Source organism: Strix uralensis, chromosome 3, assembly GCF_047716275.1.
Source record: "Strix uralensis isolate ZFMK-TIS-50842 chromosome 3, bStrUra1, whole genome shotgun sequence".
Lineage (NCBI taxonomy): Eukaryota > Metazoa > Chordata > Aves > Strigiformes > Strigidae > Strix > Strix uralensis.
Genome location: NC_133974.1, coordinates 49,075,184 through 49,097,269, shown reverse-complemented (window position 1 = coordinate 49,097,269; position 22,086 = coordinate 49,075,184). Strand labels below are relative to the sequence as shown.

The 22,086-nt window shown below is 40.3% G+C and overlaps 1 long non-coding RNA gene across 1 annotated transcript; it reads left to right on the top strand.

Moving 5' to 3' along the window:
- The first annotated feature begins 3,691 nt into the window (after window positions 1-3,691).
- Window positions 3,692-9,025, top strand: LOC141940744 (uncharacterized). The gene is made up of 2 exons (XR_012628098.1): window positions 3,692-8,043; window positions 8,475-9,025. It is a non-coding gene; the product is annotated as an uncharacterized LOC141940744 (long non-coding RNA).
- The last annotated feature ends 13,061 nt before the right edge of the window (window positions 9,026-22,086 follow it).

Here is a 22,086-nt window from a genome sequence, read left to right as displayed (position 1 = left end):
GCCCTCTATTACTGTTTTGCCTTCTGGGTATTACAAGGCACTGAGGTTTTTGGACTATTGTTTCTTAGAGTCTCACTGTGAGACATTGTATGGACTGTTTAACAAGAGAGGCAATTATTTTTGTCTTGGACAAACCCATCAATTTTCATTCCTGTCCGGAATTTGAAACATCTGTTGATGCCTTGTATTGATTTGGTGCCTTAGTGAAGGACAACAGTTCTCAGAAAGTCCTTCTTTCCCACAGTTCATTGAGTTCATTAAAATATTTATCTCCATAAACATCTCAGCTCTAATGTACTCCCTGCTTTGTTCTCCGATGTGGCCTATGGTCATTGGCCAACTCTTGAATGCCACAAACCAAGATATATTTCTCCTAGGGAGAAAACACATAGGTAGGTAGCCAGATGACAGGTAAATAGTGAAGGAAGGATAAAGTGAGCCCCTATTGAAGAAGTTGGGGATGAAAGAGTGTGAGAGATGACTTGAAAAACCAGGCCTGTGAGAAACACAGACTGAGAAAAACAGCCTGAGAAAAAGATAGAAGTTAGCAGGGGGAGTGGAGGCCCTCAAAGCTAAGGAATGTCTCAACCACTAGCAAGCAATGAGACTATAGTCACAGGGTGGATAGTGTGGAGGTCGAAGTTGATAAGGCTGCCCAAATGACACAGGATGCAGCTGGATGGGGGAGCCCTGTGGAGACAGGATCGTTCTGCTCTGGTGCACCTGGTCAGATTTCAAGGGCCAGTGAATGACCTTTTCTTCATTATCCACGAAATGCACATTAAAGTTAACACCCCTGAATATGCTAGCGAAGACTAACATGATCATGCTAATTACATCATTCCATGAAACACCTTACCCCTCCTCATACATGGGATATGTAGGTATGTGGGTCAACCTAGGGGACAGACCCAAGGAAAGTGTGTATAAATCAAGGGGGAGAAAAAAGAGGTGGGGGGTCCCAGAGAGTGAAGTGAGGCAAAGAAGATGGATGCCTCCTGGAACCCTTGCTGGTGGGATTGACACAGGAACACGGACTGGTGATCTCTATTCCTCTATTCTCTCCATCTCCTTCCTTTCCTTTTTAGCCTTTTCCTTCACTACCATTAAGAAATGCAATGTATACTGTATTGCTTGCCACACTTGTTATATACTCAGCCAATTATCGTGTGTCCAGTTAGTACATTGTGGGAAGTTCATAAATGTTTGGACTTTGAAACTTGTCTCACCGTTGTCTGCTCCATGGGGGATTTTCGAATTTGAGTCACTTGTCTCCCTCATCTAAGCAGGATGTGACAAAGCAACATATATTAATCCTCACATCAGTTGTTAGGTTCAGTCAGAGGATTTGAGTAACAGCCAGCTAGAGGTAACGGGTAACATCTTCTGGTTGTTAACCCAGATATAAAGTCCTTGCCTTAGATATTTCAGTAATCTGCTAGCAAGTAATGAAGGGCTCAGAGTTTTTCTTTATAGAATTCCCTGGTGAATTTAAACTGCATTGGTAATGTAGAAAAGTAATGGTTTGGTGATGTTTATTTTGGTCTGGATGGGAGTGTTTGGTCTTGTGGATATGGTGCCCTGAATGCTGGTACAGAATGAACCTGCTTTGGCTGGATAAAGACCTGCAGTGTAAAACTACATAGTCCTCTCCAGCCTGGTTTACAGCAAAAGAGCGGCCTTTAAGAGAACATTAATAGAGCAATGGACATGAATATTTTTGCAGAAAGGGCTTCAGGTTGGTCCAATATTTAAACTCTTTTAAGTTTTTGTTTTTATTATTATGAGGATCCTCTAATACTTCTTTTCTATACACTTGGTTTACATAAGCAGTCCTTGTCCACAGGTGTACATTACTCATTTTCTGCCACAAGTCTTTTACTTTCTTCCCTGACGTAGCACAATACAGTCTATAAAGTACTCAGAAATAATTCTGTTAAAAAGAGAAGGCATGCCACACTATGATCTGTCTGCATTAATAAAGCTTTTGCACATGAGGAAGTAACTGATGAATTTGAATGAGATAATTACGGGCAAATGCATCGAGAGGTGTATGTTTTAAAGCTTCAGACACTAATTGCCTATTTTGGTTTTTTCTTGGTATCTTTTATTTTTGCCTTTGAAAACTTGATGGTTGGAGCCAGCTTTCTCAGATGTGTCAAATAAGAAGAAATACATTGATTTGAGAAATAAGAAGCAGCCACAAATGTAAACAAGATATGCCTTTTTGTTTCACATCAGAATACGTTTTCCCTTTGACCCTTACTAATCGCCTGCAGTTTTCTTGCCAAGGCATGTTTATCACAAAGACAAGACACTTCATCAGAGGTAACTATGATCTGAGTAAGGGGTTATGCAGCTGTGTGGCTTCATCCAACATGTGCTGCATAAACAAATACTTTGCTAGATGGTATTATTATGGGAAAACCTTCTTCTTAATTCCCTCAGAAGTCCTTACCTGTGCTGATGGATTCAAAACACAAAACAATTATGGAGTAGATTTCTACATTTTCCTATGCAGTGTGACTTCCTCTGAGTTGGAAGAGTGATGCTCTTCTCTAATGATCAGTCCACATTCTATTTTACCTAAACAATTTCCATTTGACTTTGAAGGTGGGCATCAAATAACCTTTCATTTGGCTATGAACTTTAAGAATTTCCAGATTGTAGTAAAAAGACATGAAGATTCTATATCCTATTACCAGTATAGGCTCATCCTACCTACCCTATCACTTTTGCCCTTTGGGTCTTCCAAACTCTTTATCACTTTCACATGCATCTGACACTGCCAGGAATTTACTAAAATTGCATACTGTTTTAAGAAGCATGTTAATTTCTATATATCTTTTAAAATACTCTTTTCAATTTCTTGTATTTTTATGGTGAAAAACTACTCATTGATTCCTTAGTTTGCTTTAGCATACCTTTCATAAATCAGCAAGAAGAATATAATAAATGCTAAAGCATCAAATCCAAGCAAGAGTCAATAAATTAATGTATTTTCATTTGTTGCATTTGCTTTTTGAGTTTTAACCTTTAAGACATAATCTTGACATAATTTCTGTCTTTTCTAATTAAGAAATGTAAAAATATTAGAGTGGATCTTGAGTGGGACTCAGCTCAAAATCACAACATCCAGAGCCTGAGTCAGTTGCCTCAATATAGGTATCCAGTGTAGGGAGTGGCGTTCGGAAGATCTCACGATGTACGGAAGGAATAGCTGTAGCCCTCCCTTGTTACGAGGTAAGGTGATGGATAGGCTTGTAATGTTAAGGGCACACCCACGAAGGTACTTAGTGAATGTATATAGGTAAGATACACAGTTTAATAAACGGACATTTTGTATCCACCACATTGGTGTCTGTGCTGATGTCCCTGTGAAGGTCTTAACCTCCTGCAGCTTTAGTCTCTGCGATCTGAGCGCCACTAGCACGTGGAGAGGCAGGTTTAAAGAGGCAGGCTAATTGTGGCAATTGGTGACCCCGAGGTGATGCTGGGAAGAGATAAGCTGTGGCAGTCGGCGGTGCACAGCAGGAGGTGAAGGAGCTCTACGCAGGACGGGAGACTCCGCGGCATGCCATAGATGTCACAGTTAAGGTACTGAAAAGATGGGGTAAACCAAATAAGACTTCTATGAAGTCGAGAACATTAAAAGCAATGCTACAAAGATTGATGAGGCTTGGTGTTTTAGCAGAGCCGATAGACTGTATGAAGCCAGAGCTCTGGCCACAAATAGAGGCAGATTTAGCAGAACAAGCGAAATTAGGAAAGCCGGAGCATTTAATGGCTTGGGGGCAGGCAAATGCGATGATGAAAGCTACCCCGGAGGAGCACTCAGCGAGCTCCGATGATGGGGAGGGGGAAACCGAGGTGCGTAGGGGAGAACTAGCAGAAAAATGGAAGGCAGACATGCAGCGTTGGGGGGCGGAGATGTGGGAGGCATTGGCCTGTCAACCTTGCACAGCCTGTGAGAAAGTGCTAGGCTTTGATGAAAAACAGGCCTTGGAAGAAAGATAAGAGGCTGTTGAGCTATGCCAAGGTGGCAGGGAAAAACAACAGACAGCTGCAACACTAAGCTGTGGAAAAGTACTGAACTGCGAGAAGATGCAACCGTGAGAACAGCGCGTGATCAAGAGGGTGATTGGCCTGCAAGCATAGAGTTGGCGGCGGCGGCCCTGGGCCTTCCCGAGCCCGCCCCCCAACGCCAGAAGCGGCAGTTTTTACAGAAGGTGCTGAAGCTGGAATGCGACGTCCCTTGTCTGCCAAGACCACATAATCAATAAGCAATGGCTTTATATATTCTTAACAGTGTTTTGATGTTTGCAGCGTTTATCATTTTATGTTGTGTGAGTAATAAGTGTAAGAGACCTCCTTGTGTGATTGTTTTGCGTGCATGAGACGCAGCCCAGCTGCAGCTGCGGAGTGTGGAGTTCTCTGACAGAGCACCTTAGTGCCCGCCTGCTGGGTCACTGGTGCTGCCTGTTTGTTTGGGCTAAGTGTTTTAAGTGTCATAGGTAAAATATCTCCTCTAGCAGGAGGCAGTAATTCTGTATTAATTGTTGTCTTGAATTTAGGTGCATACTCTGTGGGGAGAGTGCACCTTTGTACCATCTATCTAAGAAGGGTATTGTCATAAAAATAATCTACAACCTTACAGGGGTTGTTCATTTTACCAGAGGTCAGACTTACTCAGCTTCTTTGTTTTACTACAGCTGGGGGGACTCAGGATTTGGATCAGCACGTACTCCTCAAACATTTTGAGCTCAGACAGGGAGACAAAGACAACCTCTGATAAAATGTAACCTCACTAAAGGCGAAGAATCTGTTGAACTGACAGGCATTTTAGATACTGGTGCGGATGTGACTGTAATATCTGTGAGCTTCGGTAACTCGAGTGCTTTTCAGGGTTGCTGGTCATGCTGTAACATTTCAAAGCAAAGATCTCATTCATGTAAGGAGCCCAGTTAACTGGGTAGCAAATATTTATGCATTTATATTGGAAACCCCTGCTACATCATGGGGTCATGACTGTATGGCTCAATGGGGAACTCAAATTGGATCAAATTTGTCTTAATTGCCACTGCAGCACAGCCCACCCTGAAACTAACCTGGAAAACAGAATCACCTGTGTGGGTGGGTCAGCGGCCCTCACCAATGGAACAGTTGTGCCACCTTAATGATTTAATTCAGGAACAATTGATTGCAGGACATCTCGTACCTACCACCAGTCCTTAGAACTCGCTGGTGTTAATTATTTGAAAAAAAAGTGGTAAATGGTGACTTTTACATGATCTCTGACACATTAATGATGCCATGGAGGATATGGATACATTACAGCCAGGCATGCCCTCCCCAACAATGAGTCCCTGAAACTGGCATCTTGTAATAATTGATCTAAAGGATTGGTATTTACCATTCCCTTGCATCCAGATGATGCACCTAAATTTGCCTTTTCTGTTCCCAGTATTAATGTTAGTGAACCTGCAAGACGGTACCACTGGGTTGTTTTGCCACAAGGCATGAAAAATAGTCCCACGATGTGTCAGTGGTTTGTTGCAAAGGCTTTGAGCCCTATTAGAATACAGGTCCCCCAGACTGTTTTATATATCATTATATGGATGACATCCTTATAGCAGCAGAAACACAGGAGATCATGGAAAAGGCTCTTGCTTTACCCAAAGACTCAGTATCTCAAATGGGGTGACAAATAGCACCTGAAAAGGTACAGCGATCATCACCATGGCAGTACCTGGAGTGGAGAATTTGTGAACAGACTAATGTCCCACAACAGGTTAAATTTAAAACTGATGTTAAGACTTTAAATGATTTACAGAAACTGTTATGAGCTATAAATTGGATACAGCTGTTGTTGGGCCTAACTAATGATGATCTGCATAGCTTGTTTGATATTTTGCGAGGAGATCCTTCACTGACATCACCCAGAGTACTTACAGAGAAAGCAAAACAAGATCTCCACCGGGTAGCTAATGCCATCTCAGAAAGACAAGCATCGTGATGTGTGCCCGGCCATCCGTATCAACTGATATTATTTAATCCTTCAGGGCAGCCCTATGCTCTGCTGTTTCAATGGGATGAAACACTTAGTGACCCTCTTGTTATTATTGAATGGATTTTTTTTTTGTCACACCAAATGCACAAGATGGTCACTACTCGTCCAGAAATGTTTGCCAAACTGGTCATGAAAGGTGCCACCAATATTGCATCACTTCTCGTCGGAGATACCAGATCAACAAGAAGTCCAGGGCAGGGTTCAAGTCCTGGAAAGTGGTAATTGGGAAGGATAATCCTTTAATAACCTGGGGAAGAGGTTATGCTTGTATTTTCACAGGTCGCAGTCCCGGTGGTTACCAGCAAGCTGTGTGTGACCACAGCTGAGTTGTGAGAGGCAGCTTTTGGTGGACACTCAGGAGCCAGCGGTGGGTGCTATGGATGCCCCTGTGCCAACAGTTCACGATCTCTTCAGCTGATCATTTAAGCAGAATGTATGGGAAATGCTTGCAACTGCAATAGGACAAAATATCTCTGTCCTTAATCACACTATGGTTGCCAACCTTTTTAAGAAAAAATGCTAACAGTAATTGTAACTCCTTAATGAAATATATAAGCTTATTAGTCACTAGTAAAAGATGTAGCTTAGATAAAATGTAGTTATTAATAAGGATGGAATGCTATAAGAATGTGTGTATTTAAGTTCCTTGTTTAGCAGTATCACGAAGCAGGACCCCAAGTGTTTAACCTTATTAGAAACTCCCTTGGTTTTCCCCCTTGAGTGGTGGCCAGACTCTGGGTGGAACCCAACAGGAGGATGAAATCAGATGTTTCCGCTCAAAGAAAATTGACAGTTATTTTGGCCTGTTGATGTAGATGTATGAGGCTGGACCTGCTTGCAGCGATGTTGGATGCCTCACCTACGGATGGACGCATCGCGTAGGATTTCCCGTTTGTGAGGAAGGGTACTCTAAATTCTCGCTGCATCCAGGGTTCCCCAGCAATTGCAGATCTGAATGTTAGTACCCCATTAAGTAAGTGTGCTATTCCGTATTTTCCTTACTGTTTATTTTTGTAGTATTTAGTCATATCCCTCAAAGTAGTGAAATTAGCCTACTCTTTTAACTAGTAACTGTAACTGCTGTATTGTTTCTAGCCTTCTGTGAAACTATTTTGAGTATGCTGCATTTTTTGAAGTTTACCTAACCCTTAATTCATAAAGTCTTGAAATAAGTGTTGCAGGTGCTGCTGCAAAACAAAGAAAAGAGGATGTGGACTCAGACTAACAAATCTGTACAATGGTTAGAGGCCAAAGCAGTCCAAATGGCACTCCAGCAAGAGGCAGAGAATCCTGTTAATATTGTTACAGACTCTTTATATGTTTATAAACTTGTACACAAAATGACAACAGTAGGATTTGTGCAGACGGAAGTGTCGACCTTACTTTATGAAGCTCTACAACAGCGCATAGGGCAGGCCTTTATTACACATGTGAATAGTCACCAATCCCTACCAGGTCCGATTGTAGAAGGCAATCATAAGGCTGACCAAGCGGCACGGGGTGTGTAGTCATTGGACGCCGCAAAGAGTTTACATGCCTTTCTACACCTTGGAGCAAAAGCCTCAGCGAAAACATGTCATATTTCTCTGTCGCAAGCAAAAAACATAGTGGCACTTTGTCCCTACTGTCAAAAAGGCCCACTGTGGGAGGCAGGTGTCAATCCACGGGGTCTCTCTTCCAATCAGATATGGCAAACTGATGTAACAACATGTGAATTGTTAAAACCAAATAAGTATCTCATAGTAACCATTGACACCTTTAGCTTTACAATATTAGCCACAATGGCTCGTAAGCAAACAGCCAGACACATTATTGTTCATTGGGAGGGTGTTATCGCCTTGTTAGGGAAGCCACAAGAGATCAAAACAGATAACGGCCCTTGTTTTGTTGGTAGATGTACAAAAGAATGGTGTGCATTATGGGACATCAGATTAGTACACGGCCTTCCTTATAATAGTCAAGGACAAGCGATAGTGGAACATGCACATCGCACCCTGAAAGCAAAGCTCCAACAGCTTGGGGAGGGGGAAGGTCATAGAGGGACAATACCCATAGACCACCAACAGGCTCTTTTGTCACACGCTTTGTATACCTTAAATCATTTTGTTTGAGGCGATGAGTCTACACCTCCCCTGTGGAAACACTTTATACCAGCCCAGGCGACGAAAAACTATCCTTTGGTCCAGATCAGGGAACCGGGCGTGATAGCTTGGGAGTCGGGGTGGTCACTGAGGGTGTTTGAGCGTGGGTACGCAGCAGTGGAAAAGGACAGCCTAATCAAATGGATACCCGCATGGTGTGTAAAACCTGATCTAACATAAGATGGAGTTTTGTGTTACAGCGTTGGTGGTGGATCACCCTCCTTGGCTGCACGTTGCCAACCCACGCAGGATATTGGAGAGAGAGGGCACGAGCACATCACCGCGAAGACGTCTGTTTTCCTCTGGATACAGGGGCAGAATCTTGCTATGTCTTCATCACAGCCACCTTTGTAAAACTAGAATGGTTTGGGTGGCTTGACAACGTGTGGATTTAGATTACTAATTAGCTTAGTTGGGATTGGCTCATTTGGAGAATTATTAGAATATGTAGTGGGCTTCTTGCTACTTGTATCACCTTTACATGTATTAGTGCCATAGTTCGTAGATTGTTTAAGAAGGTTAATGTTTCGTTCTTAGATCGACATATGGGTCTTGCTCATCACCGCTTGGAACAGCGCAATAATGACAATCAATCAGGAATAACGATGTTATAAAGCATGGGGAGGGGGAAGTGTAGGGAGTGGCGTTCGGAAGATCTCGCGATGTACGGAAGGAATAGCTGTAGCCCTCCCTTGTTACGAGGTAAGGTGACGGATAGGCTTGTAATGTTAAGGGCACACCCATGAAGGAGGTACTTAGTGAATGTATATAGGTAAGATACACAGTTTAATAAACGGACATTTTGTATCCACCACATTGGTGCTGTGCTGATGTCCCTGTGAAGGTCTTAACCTCCTGCAGCATTAATCTCTGCGATCTGAGTGCCACTAACACGTGGAGAGGCAGGTTTAAAGAGGCAGGCTAATTGCGGCATCCAGAACCATTTGGGACAGCTTAGGTAAGGAGAGACATCTTTAAACAGCTGGCAGACATGATGCAGGTGCTATAAAATTTGTATTCACTTCTGGTTCTGGGAGATCTCAACATTTTAGTTACCTGATGAAATCCACCTTGTTGTACTGAGACCTCAATTTCTGGTACAGTGACTGGAGAGAGATAAAGATCTTTGAAGGTCTTCAGACTGAAGTCTTATCTACTTGTATGAATAGGTCTTGGAAGGCTTTGGGGTCACATAGATGTTTCTGGACAATTTAGCAGGTGGGCATTATGGAGGCACTGAATCCTTTTCATTAGAAGATGGTTTAATTAGACATTCACAGTGTAGATGCAGGTTGCTTAGGCTAAACAGTCTGAAATCTGTAATTATTTTAGTAATAAAATAAATAATACAATAATATCAGGAATTCAGTCTTCAGTGAAACCTCATTATAACAAGAGATTTAAGGTTAAAATAATGAAAATATACAAAAAGCAACAGAGAGTTAAATTCCTAACCTTTGCCTCATTAAGGTTCTGTGAAGGCAGGCTTTAGCAGACAATAAAACATCACATTAAGAGAAAATGTTAAGGCCACAGGTGACTTCATTAGGGAGCAACGTATATCAGAAGTGGTATTGATCCAATAGCAGCAGGATTGAGGTGCCTGTGGATTAATAGAACAGATCTTGAGAAAAGAAACCAATAAAAGAAGGAGAAGAGACACATTACATGTAAGTAAGAAAACACAAATTCTATTAAGTAAAACATGTCAAGGCTTGAAATGAACCTTGTTCACCCCAGGAGAGCAGCTCACCTGGAAATGAATACCAGTTTCAATATTCAAATGGCTCAAAGCCATTAAACTGACAACAGAGCAGACACTTAATCTCTCAAATTCTGAAAGAACACCACCGACCATTGGTTGCCTTCAACGTGCAAAACTCTGTTTATTATCCTTGCTTTACCAGTTTGAAAATTAATTATATTATTGCCATAGATTTTGTTATTCAAAACTTTCCTGCAGATATTTTTTGCCAAAATTTATAGACTACTTTTAACTTGGATGTTATCAAAGTCTATCTTTGCACTTCAGAACCACTGCTTTCTGTAAGTCATGTTTTGTATTAAAATGTGAATCTGAAGTAGCTTTTCAAATATTCTGTTAATGAGTATTAACAATACTTCATTGTTAGAATAACAACAGAATAAAAAATGGAGCTTCTTATTTTGTGGCCTTTCTGTAACTAATTCAGAAAAATGACTTTGTTTTCTTTGAACTCCAAGATCTGTTCTACCTATATTTTCTTATTTAAAGTACTGAGGGTTTGGGTTTTTTTCCCCCATTTCTTTCAAATAACCTGTTTTTTCTCTGTCTTGTTCCTAAGCTGATTTGGCCACCATAATAATTATCTTTGACTAGACTTTAATTATACTTTATCACCCAAGAACCATTGTTTAGTGAGCTGATAGTTTTGGTGGTGATATTGAAGAATTTGTCATGCTGTACATGGAGAATATACATTAGAACGTGATAACGTCAAATAATGGAAATCAAAGAGAACAGTACAAACAGAAAAACAAAGGTAACATCCTTCAAAATTCTACTAAATTTCTTCCTGTGTAAAAATCCTACTGGACTACTCTGACCTGTAAGTGAATCTCTCTCCATGGTTTCAGTGAAAAGGCTCCATGGAAAATATCATGGGCTTCTTTTTGGACAAGTTATTCTATAGAGGAGAAAATAAAAAGAGAGAGATTTGTTATAATGGAAAATACCTAGTAAATATCAATAATATTTTCAAAATTTTGGCCCAGGATATTGGTTTTTTTTAAAAAAAATATCCAAGTAACAATATATGTAACAGCAGTCCATTAATCTGTTGGAGTTTTTTTGGAATGCAGACCATTACAGAAACAATGTGAAAAAATATTTAATTAGAATTAGAGTCTAGGTTTTGGGCAAACAAAATAAATCAGGAGACGCTATATTATCAATTAGTTGAAATGTGTTAAAAGTATACTTATATGGAAAGTTTCACAAATTCACATGATTCAGAAAATCAGAATATAAAAAACAAAATGGACCAAGATAATGAAATTAATTAAAGAAAAATATATTATTTTTGGCTTCACTAAGGGCAAATAGTGCCTGACGAATTTGGTGGCCTTCTACAGTGGGGCTACATTGTTGGTGGATAAGGGTAAAGCAACTGACATCATCTGCCTGGACTTGTGCAAAGCTTTTCAAACTGTCCTGGACAACATTCTTGACTCTAAATTGGAGAGATATAGGTTTGATGGATGGACCACTCTGTGGATAAGGAATTGGTTGGATAATCACACTCAAAGAGTTGCGGTCAATGGCTTGATGTCCAAGCAGAGACCAGTGATGAGTGGCTTTACTCAGTGGTCAGTATTGGGACCAGCGCTGTTTAATATCTTTGTTGGCACCCTCAGCAAGTTTACCAATGACACTAAGCTGTGTGGTGTGGTCAACATGCTGGAGGGAAGGGCTACCATCTAGAGAATCCTTGACAGGCTTGAGATGTGGGCCTGTGCAAACCTTATGAAATTCAACAAGGCCAAGTGCAAGGTCCTGCACATGGATAGGAGCAATTCCAAGTACATATACAGGCTGGGTGATGATGGTTGATGAACAGCCCTGTGGAGAAGGACTTGGGGGTACTAGTGGATGGAAAACAGACCATAAGCTAGCAATGTGCACTCACAGCCCAGACAGCCAACCGTCTCCTGGGCTGCATCAAGAGAAGTATGGCCAGCAGGTCAAGGGAGGTGATTCTCCCCCCTCTACTCCACCCTCATGAGACCCCCAATCCAGCTCTGGTGCCCCTTATATATGAAGGACATGGACGTGCTCGAATGGGTCCAGAGGAGGGCCACAAAGACGATTGGGTGCTAGAGCTGGCTGAGAGAGTTGGGGTTTAGTGTGGAGAAGAGAAGGCTCCAGGGAAACCTTATAGCAGCCTTCCAGTACTTAAAGGGGGATTACAGGAAAGATGGGAAGAGAGTCTTTATCAGGGAATGTAGTGATAGGATGAAGGGTAGCAGTTTTAAATGGAATGAGGGTAGATTTAGACGAGATATAAGGAAGAAATTTTTTACTGTGAATGTGGTGAGAAACTCGAACAGGTTGCCCAGAGAAATGGTAGATGTCCCGTCCCTGGAAGTGTTCAAGGCCAGGTTGGACAGGGCTTTGAGCAACCTGATCTAGTGGAAGGTGTCCCTGCCCATGTCAGGGGGGTTGAAACTATATGATCTTTAAGGTCCCTTCCAAGCTAAACTGTTATATTATTCTATGAGTCTATGAAGTACTAAGGAAGGAAGTCTGTTAGATTAGCCTTTTCTACATCTGTTTCTTAATATACAATCCATATATTTCTTGAACTGATTTCCAGTTTCAAATGTCCACATTTTACAGCCTGTTATACCTTCAGATTGTCTTGTGAGTGGATGATTTCTACTCTTAGCAACAATTTTGTATACAACAATTCTGGGCCCCATGGTCATTAACTCAGAGGACTGTGTATTGGGCCGGAGTGCCGAACTCCTTGGAGAGGGGAGATAACCTTGCCATAACAGGTACGGTGAATCAGTTACTGGAAAGTGTGCAGAAGGTGGCCTGCCTCCAGATGATTTATGATTGGGAGCTCAAGCCCAAGTAGGGCTCCCCAGTGATGATGCTTGTGGACCAAGAGAGGATGACTCCCCTGATACAGGGACTTACCGACTCCCTAAAACCCATTGGGATTCCAGTACAAGAGAAGATTCGAAACACCCCGAAGGTGAGGGGGAAGGCGGAGGATGGACAGGTCACCAAAACCAAAGAGAGTAATTTATTCATTACAGGAATAGTAGGGCCCAGACAAATTCTGGTGACCTTTTTAGCAGATACTGGAGCCCAAATATCTGCACTTACTATCACAGATGCCATCTCATGTGGAGTCAAACCTTCAAAACAAAAAATCATTAGTGGTAAATGCACTTGGCAATGTCCAACCCCAGGCAATTGCATCTGTAAGCTTGCGATTACCAGGGGAGCATGATGCCATTAGAATTACTGTGGTGGTGGATGATTTCCCAAACACTCTCCTGGGAATCAGTGTTTTAAAGGGAGACAATGGGTTTTTGGTTTCCAGTTATTATATGTGTGGTTGTTAAGACCTGCACCAGCCCACCCCGCTATGGTAATGATTGATGTCAAGGATATGTTTGGGTTTTTTTTTTTTTTTTTTTATGGTCCCTTTACAACCCGAGGAACAGGATTGCTTTGCCTTCACCTGGAAAGGACAGCAGTACAACATTCTGTCCAAAAGCTCCAACGACCATGCCAGTCCCACATGGCCCTGACCACCCCAGAAATCTATCTCATTTTCCATGACAACTTGTCTTGGTCAAACTCCTCACAGTGGGCACAGTGCCACTGGTGTTGCACACGCCCCTTGATAAATAGACCTGGAAGGCAAAAGATGCTTGTGGAAAAACTCATAAGATTCACACTAGATGGATTATTCCCTCCTTCTAACCTGAGAAGTGAATTTGCCTCTTGTTTTATTTTTAGGAGGAAGGACGCGCCCACAGAAGAAGCAAAGAGGATATGGATTTTAATATAATTTGGGTGGGAATTGTATGTTATTTTTAATTACATTATCTTACGGACTTATCTATAAGAGTGAAGAGAAGCCAATTTTCCCCTCCCCCGACCCATATGATCCCTTTAAGGATAATGAATTTGTTTTGTTAGCAAAAAGTGTAAACCTTTTAATCTGAGCCACTGCTGGGTCTGTGGAGAACCACTAGGGTCATCAGGCTGGCCTTGGACCTCTACGCCCCTTACTCCAGCACAAATCATAAACAATTATAGCAAAACTGATAACACCACCTGGGATGATAATGAATCATGGCCAATTCAATTTCCTACTGTGGGTAAATACTGCTTAAATCACACCCAGAAGGGAGGGGTCAATGTGGGAGAAAACAGGTGTCAATGAACACTCACATATAAGTTGGCTAATGAAAATAGGGGTGTTTACATATGGATGTGGCCTGATGAAACCAGAAGCAACAAAGGGTTTAAAGGTTTTTGGTCAAACAAAAATGAAACCTTAGTTCTCCGATGGTCTGAAAACCGTATTTACAGACAAATTTGTAATTGAAGAAACAACACTGGTGCCTGGTATTGTACCGGCCAGACAAACAACAACTCAAACACCTTTTTCAGCCCTTTGGGATATGACGACACAACTTATTTCCAATTCCCAAAAGTCACGGTTGGACCATTTGCTAATGGTGCCAAAGCCAAAAAAGGCTATTATTGGATTTGTGGACATACTGTGTACAAACAACTACCAGAAAACTGGTCAGGGATTTGTTATGTAGGGATTATCCAACCTCTGTTTTTCCTTCTTCCAGAGGCAGGTGGTCCTCAGCTGGGAATAAGACTATATGATAATTTAGGGGATAAAATGATTGCCCGCAACAAGCCATCTGTTGAGGTTAAAATAGGTGGAACACAAAAGTGGGGGGAAAATGAGTGGCCTCCTGAAAGAATTATTGAGCATTATGGATCTGCCACTTGGAATCCCGATGAACCGATAGCAGGGACAAGACAACTGATTTACAATCTGAACCACATAATTTTGTTGAAAGCAATCTTGGAAATTATTACCAATAAAACTACTAATGCTATAGACCTTTTAACTTAACAATCTCAAGAGATGCACACTGCAATCCTTCAACACCACATGATTTTGGATTATTTACTAGCTGAAGAGGGAGGAGTATGTGGGAAACTAAATGTTTCTAATTGTTGTTTGGAAATAGATGATGTAGGTGAAATGGTTCTTCAACTGACCACAGATATTAGGAAACTAGCCCATGTCCCCGTTCAAACGTGGAATGGCTGGAATGGTGATTTATGGTCTTGGTTACCGGGAGCACCATGCGTAAAACAGCTTTTATTTTATTTGTTATGTGCATTTGCTGCTTTGATGTTTTTGCCATGTGTTATTCCTTGCTTTATTCAATTAATCCAACTTGTTTTATCTAACATGAAATTTATATCTACAGCCTCGCCTGGTGGTGTAAAACAAATTCGTGCTCTTCACCAATCAAAGTCTGCAGCTGTATCAATTATTTAGACTGCCTTCTTTCCCATCTATTCTTTTACCTCTTACCATCACCACAACAATATTGAGCAGTGAATTTGTAGTGTTATTGAATATTTGCCTTTGTCTAAATTTGGAATAGAAGCTTCTAGGCCCAGACGACACATGCACTTTAATGTAAGGGGGTGTGGAAATCGATTTTCCTGCTGTGTATGCTGATCCCAACTCCAGCAGACCAGGGCAGCAGACCGCATGGACCATCAGGGCCGTAACCACTCAACGGTACCTTGCTAGAACTGCGGGTAATAATGGATCACATGTTAGTGCTGATTCTGATTTATTATGTGGCCTTGATTTTGTTAAGTGTTACCTTAATTGTTCTTTTAATACTTGTTTTTTGTCTGTGTAAGTGTCCGCCATGTAAACAGCCGGTGTCTTCTTCTACTGATTCCTCACAGCCTTAAAATCAGTTTATAGAATATTCTGGTTTTGTAAAGTTAGTTAAATTTAAACGTGACATATTTGTTAAAGATGTTGCTAGTTATACGTTTGCTAACTGAAAATTTACATATTTGTTAGAGACGTTGTTAGTTATGTGTTATCTGGAAATATTATTTGTTACCGTATTGTACGCTATTTCTGTCCTTCCTCTCTGTCTCTTTCTACCTGTATCTTTTGTGCCACCATGAAAACAGCAATGTCGAGCCACGGGGTAGTGTAAGGGACTGTGTCAGCTGTTTTGTCTCAGCATTGCTGTTGCGCCATTACCATGTCCTGAGTTGCAGGGTGGTGTAAGAGACTGTTGGACTGTGTCAGCTGTCTGTTTCGACATTACACCACCTCCTAAACTTGGCCTCAATATCCCATTGCCGTGAAGAAGTACAACCTGAAAAAGACGAAAATATCCCCAGAAAACAAACACAGTGTCTGCCCGAAGCTGAAACAACTACATCTTTCGTAACATCTGTCAAGCTGTGCTTGTGCACAGGTCTGGGGGAAGAAGTCAGGATGAGGAGGAGGTGCTGAGTCTAAAGACATCGGTGGTACGACTACCGTGAACACCTGGGCATGCGCGCATGGAGGAACATGGGGCAGCAAGTATGATAATGAACTCCGTGGAAATGTGCAGACTAATCATGAGGACTGGGATGATAAAAGGACTGTGTACTCTTCTCTCGGAGGATCCCCCACCACCTGCACCGAGACTGGACCAATGGGACGCCTCTGGATTTGTGGTGGTGTTAACTGATCTTGCTGCATCTCTTCCGTTTGCTTGCTTAGTTGTTTTAATCTTTTCTGCTTCCCTCTGTCCTATTGCTATTACCTCTTGTTATGGGAATAAAGTTTGAAAGGTTGTACGGCATTTGACCTCATTTGTGTCTTAATCTCACTCTTGGGATCATATCAAAACCTCCCCCAACATTGGATTGGGACAGGAATTTGCAGAGTAAAAACTGTCTTTTTTTTTTTTTTTTTCCTGCATATTTGCCTTGAATTTGCATGCCAGAATGAATGAATGAATGAATGAATGAATGAAAGCTGTTGATTGTCACCAGGGACCATCTATCTCTGTCCATTAAAAGAGAATTTTGGAATCAGATCACCTTTGTTTTGCTTATGAAGAAGAGAGAAAATATCTGTTGGTAGCTCAAAATCTAGAGAAAGAAAAACCAACTGGAATTGACAGGTCTCTGAAGGGAAAGTTGGGATTTTGGATCAAGGTTAGGTAATATGAAAGTCCATCATCAGGGAGAATTAGTGGAACTTTTTTAATAGAGATTTGGCTTTTGTATTTATTTTTTTGAACCCATAACATGAGGATGAGATGCTTATTTTCAGGGCTTCAGTTCTGGTTGCCTTTTTTCATATGTATAATATAATGCAAAAGGCCAAAATGTTGTGAGCATGATTCCCAATAGCCCTTGATTCCACAGCTGAAATTCTAACTTTGAGTTTTAAATAAAAAACCCACCTTTGACTTACAGCAAATGTGAGTCAAAATGTAGACAGTGTGGGTGAACAATAGTTCAAACTTTAATTCAAGTTCAAGACCTGAATTAATATCCTAATGTGAACACAGATCAAGACATTATCTGTTAATGGAGATCCCAGGAAAATAGGAAACACTGAAAAAGAATAATGCTTTTCTCCATCCCAAATCATTGGGCGTTTTAGATATTTTTTAGACTCTTAAAGGGGAAGTGCTGGAAGTGGTGGAGAGATATAAAATATTTTCTGCATTACTGAGGAGGAATTAGATATTGAAAACACTGTTGGTCTTTGTGACAAACCCTCTCTGATCTAAACTTTACCCACCAGTTCTCAGGCTACAGTTTGAAATACTTTTGGGAATACTCTGGAAGAGAAAACCCCAGGGAAAATCTACTTTGCTCATTTAACTTTTTTTGTCAGACTTTTTCAGTTTGCAGTTTGGATTTTGTCACCATCCCTTAAGAAAGTATTTCTGTTCTCTGGAGAAACACATGAGAGGTACAAACTCCGCAGAGATATTTAGGATTAAGCTATAAATGCTGTCTGACTGGTGTACTTGAAACAGCTGCCTTGAGTCTACTCCTGAGCTCACTTTTGTTCTTCACAGTATTATTTTAGTAACGATTTTAACAAATGCTTCATAAACAAGAATCTTTTCTTCCAGTTACCTTCAACAATTTCTGCTGGTTGTCTGATTGTAACATCAACAACTTCTTATGAACAGGTATCCACAATTTCTAGTTTAATATCAGCTGGGCACAAAGTCTCAGTAGCCTAAATGCTAATATAGCAAAACAAACTGTAAACTGAACAATATAAGACAAAAAATGCAGTGTCATACTGACAACGTTTTGACTGTAAATTAAAATAAGAAAATAATTTTATGTATTGTTTCCTTTATTCTAATCCATTTTTTATTGCTCAGATAAAATGATCAAAGTTTTTCCAAGAAAAGTGAAAGAAATTTCTGTTATTGAATGAACAAAACTGATCATCATGAATTAGTTTCTTTGATATTGTAAGAAATTTAAGTTTTAAAAAATAGATTATTTCATTAATTCAATACTCAGTTACAATATTTTGCTATTAATTTTTTGTGCAAAAATTTCAGCTGAGAAATTTTATACACTCTAAAGACAAAAATATATGCTGACAACAGGTGCTCATGTTAATGAATATGTCAAATTCATGGACACTTCTGTTTTTTCCCAGGGCTTAGGATGTTGTTTTTGTGACTGATGTCATATTTGGTGCTCTTGTGACAGGAATAAAGAATGGAAAACTAATGTCATAAACTTTAAAGATGTATTCTGTGTCTTAAGGGAATTGTCATTTGCTGTCAGAAACTATAATTTAGTGTTGACAAGTTATTAATAATTTCTCATGTGAGACAAATTGACAGCTAAAGCTATACTTTATTTTCTACATATACTGCTGGGTTTGGATTTTTTTTTTTCAGAAACTATTACTGTTGATAGCCAGATTTCAAAATAATCAAGAGAATGCATTATCTCTGCTGATATCCTCCAAATTACTTTTAGTAAGTACTAGTCAATGACCAGAATTCAGCTTCTTTGAAATCAAACTTCTTTAAGCACTCTTGAGAAAACAAAATGTGGAAATAGGTAAGATGATACAATATGAAAATTACTTTCTATCAAACAGTTTATTGCTCAATTTAGGCTGGAATGAATTTTTGGAAGTCGTATATGCTAACCTGTTCCTCAAAGCAAGGCTACCGCTACAGCTAGATCAGGTTGCCTGGGGTCTAATCGAGTTTTTAAAGTCTCCAGGGGTGGATGTCCCGCAGCTGCTATGGGCAGCCAGTTCTAGTTCTTCAGCACATTCAGTATGACTTGGTTTATAATATTCCTTATTCAGTCATGAATAGGTTAATTTCTTTTTTTCTTACATTACAGTCAGCTTTTTTAATTAATGCTTTTCTGCTAATTTTCTAGATTAGTTAACTGCTCTGCTCCCTTATTGGGTCTCAGCTGGTCAAGATAATTCTGTGAGACAGAGGCACAGTGCACAGTAAATTATTAATAAAGGTACGTGCAGTTTAAATTTGGAGATACCAAGGTCTGCAGAAGGCTAAGAGAAACAATAATATGTTAGATGAACTCTGTATTTTATCTTTGTGTTACAGCCTTTGAAAGATATTCAATTTTTGAAACCTTTCTTTAAAAATTTCTTGATAGTCTGAATGAAGAACTGAGGAGTTCTAAGGCTCCTTCACCTGCCAGTTTGCATAGGATAATAAAAAATAACACAACAGGACTAACACATAACAAAGCACCATCTGTATATGTTACTAGAGGAATGAAGTGGCAATGTCAGAGGATGCTGGGAATTTAAAGGGATCATTATTTATCCAGTCATTTGTTATTTTGGAAGGTGTTGTTTGTCCTTTTTTTTTTTTTTTTTTGTTGTTTCAGACATTAGTCACTGAGTTGATTCAAGTTCGCATTTGGGCTACTTAAAATTACGATTTGCAATTGAGTTGCAAATGCCAGAGTGTGAGTATTCCTATGTATGTGATAGAGAAAATATATGCATGGTTCTGTGCAATGACAGGCAGAATTACAAGGGGCATCATAATCATAGAAGCTGGAACAATTGGTTGTCATGGATTTCTTGCTCTGAAAGAGTGTCTTTGGATATCTTTTCAGCATTGTGCTATGTTGACATCCCAGACAGAACTTGAAAGCGACATCCCAGAGATTTCTATTACTCTTTGGTGGAGATATATGAGAGATTTCATGAAGTCTAGGGGCCTTGCTACTGCTACTGATTTTATGTGAAAGGCACAGGTTTTTTTCTTGCTTTCTCATTTCTTTTCCAATAATTGGAGTGACATTTACTGTAATTAAGCTTTTGCAGTATGTGATTTGAATATTCATAGTTATGGTGCTTCTTCCTCTTAATAAAAATATCCTTTCTGCTAAAAAAGAAATCTTAAAAGATCACACTGTTAAGTTCCCAAATCTTATGCACTAACAGCTGTATTCTGGACAGAAACAGTTACTAGTTTACTGTGGGGATACCATCATCATTCAAGGTGGAAAATTACTGTGACTATAAAGTGGTTTTTTTTTAAAAAAAAGGTGTTTCTTATTCAGTTGTCTCTTTTTAGAATGATTGCATCTATCAATGAAATAGTAAATGAAGAAAAATGAATGTTTGTCAGGTAACATTTTGGTCTGATGTGTGACTAGCCCTGACATACTGCAAATGAGGAATCAAAAGTTTCCAGTGATTACTGCCACCTACAAGACACAGAGGAAGAACCAGGAGTGGGCAGAGGCACCCCTAATAAGGCAGTAGCCTACTTTCCTTATGTACCTATCAATACCTAAAAGAAAAAGGGCAAGACTGCGGTGAATGATATCTCCAGTCCCAGAGCAGGAGGTGGGTTCAAGAGGAGGAGTGGGACTGACTCAATGTACTATTTCAGCAGTTTTTTGAAAGTTTATTAGCTCATGCACTGACTCAGAATGCAGAACGGTGCCATAAGGCAATGTCTAACCAACTGCCACTAGATCTAGTTTAGTTTGCCAGTATCAAAGATGTTTGAGGTTTCTAACATGTTATTGTTTTTACTTCTCATGCAACCTGATGCATGTTGGGAATAGAAAAAGTGTATTTTATCAAAATAGTTTAAAAGTGGGTTTGTGTGGTTAATATTACACAGGCCATGTGACCAAGCCTGAAGTTAGGTTTTGTCAAGGAAAATGAGCAGAATAATTGTAATCATGCCTGCTAATCATTCACAGTAATTGTAATAACCAGATACAGTAATCTCTCAGACAATCAGTGATAAATAAGGATGACAGTTTATGTTTAGGACATGCAGATTCATGACTGTATCCATAGTAATGAATTATTCATGCCCAGGAAGTGAGTCACAGAATGGCCCATTATTAATAATAAACTTCCTTGGATCTGAGAGCACAACATAGAGCACACAAACTGCCTGTTGGGAATGGTCACTCCAGACATGACTTGAACTGGAGCAGGAGAGCTACTTGGTGTAGACTGAAACCCGTCCATGGACCATTCTTGCAATTTAACAATACAGGCAGCTAATTCCCAACATCTAGGATTATGCTTCACCACTGTTCAGTTTACTGTAGCCACAGTCATTCTTTCAGATGGTGTAACTCTTTTTTTCCCACAGCGGCTTAGTGGATGGTATATTACAAGCATGTTATTCCTGAAGTATGTTGCTTGAAGTCCTCTGTTTGCATTGAATTTACTGAGTTTGAAGAAGTTCAGTAATGTAAAGCTCTTTGGACAGAGTTCCCAATTCTCCATTAATTTTTTTCTATCTATTCTCTCTTTCTGTCTCCCCCCACCCTTGTGGAAATTGACAGTTTCTCCAAAGACACATGGGGTTATTTTGAGTGCTTTTCAGTCAGTGTGTAGTCTCAAGGGTGTTATCCAAAAAAGTAACCTAACACAAGTTACACTCCACTTAATTTTATTTAAAGTAGTGAATTGAAGCACATGGGAAAAATGTGCCCAAGTCAGGAGAAAACACTCAGAGCCACACAAAATCAGACACATATGGGTCTTGGTGTGCAGCTGGCTATGCCAGAGATTCCTCTTAGGGTGGTGGTGTCCAGGCAGTGTTGCACAGCTGCGACACGGTGTGTGCAGTGGGACTTATCCTGCAGGAAGCCTTGAGATTTTCCCTACCATAGCTTCAGGGTCTCAAGTCACATTCCTGCTGTAAGCCTCTGGGGCTGCCAAGCCACGTCTTCCTTGGAAACTGCCATCCTGGCAACCCAGCCTGGCCCAGAGGGACTTTATGGGC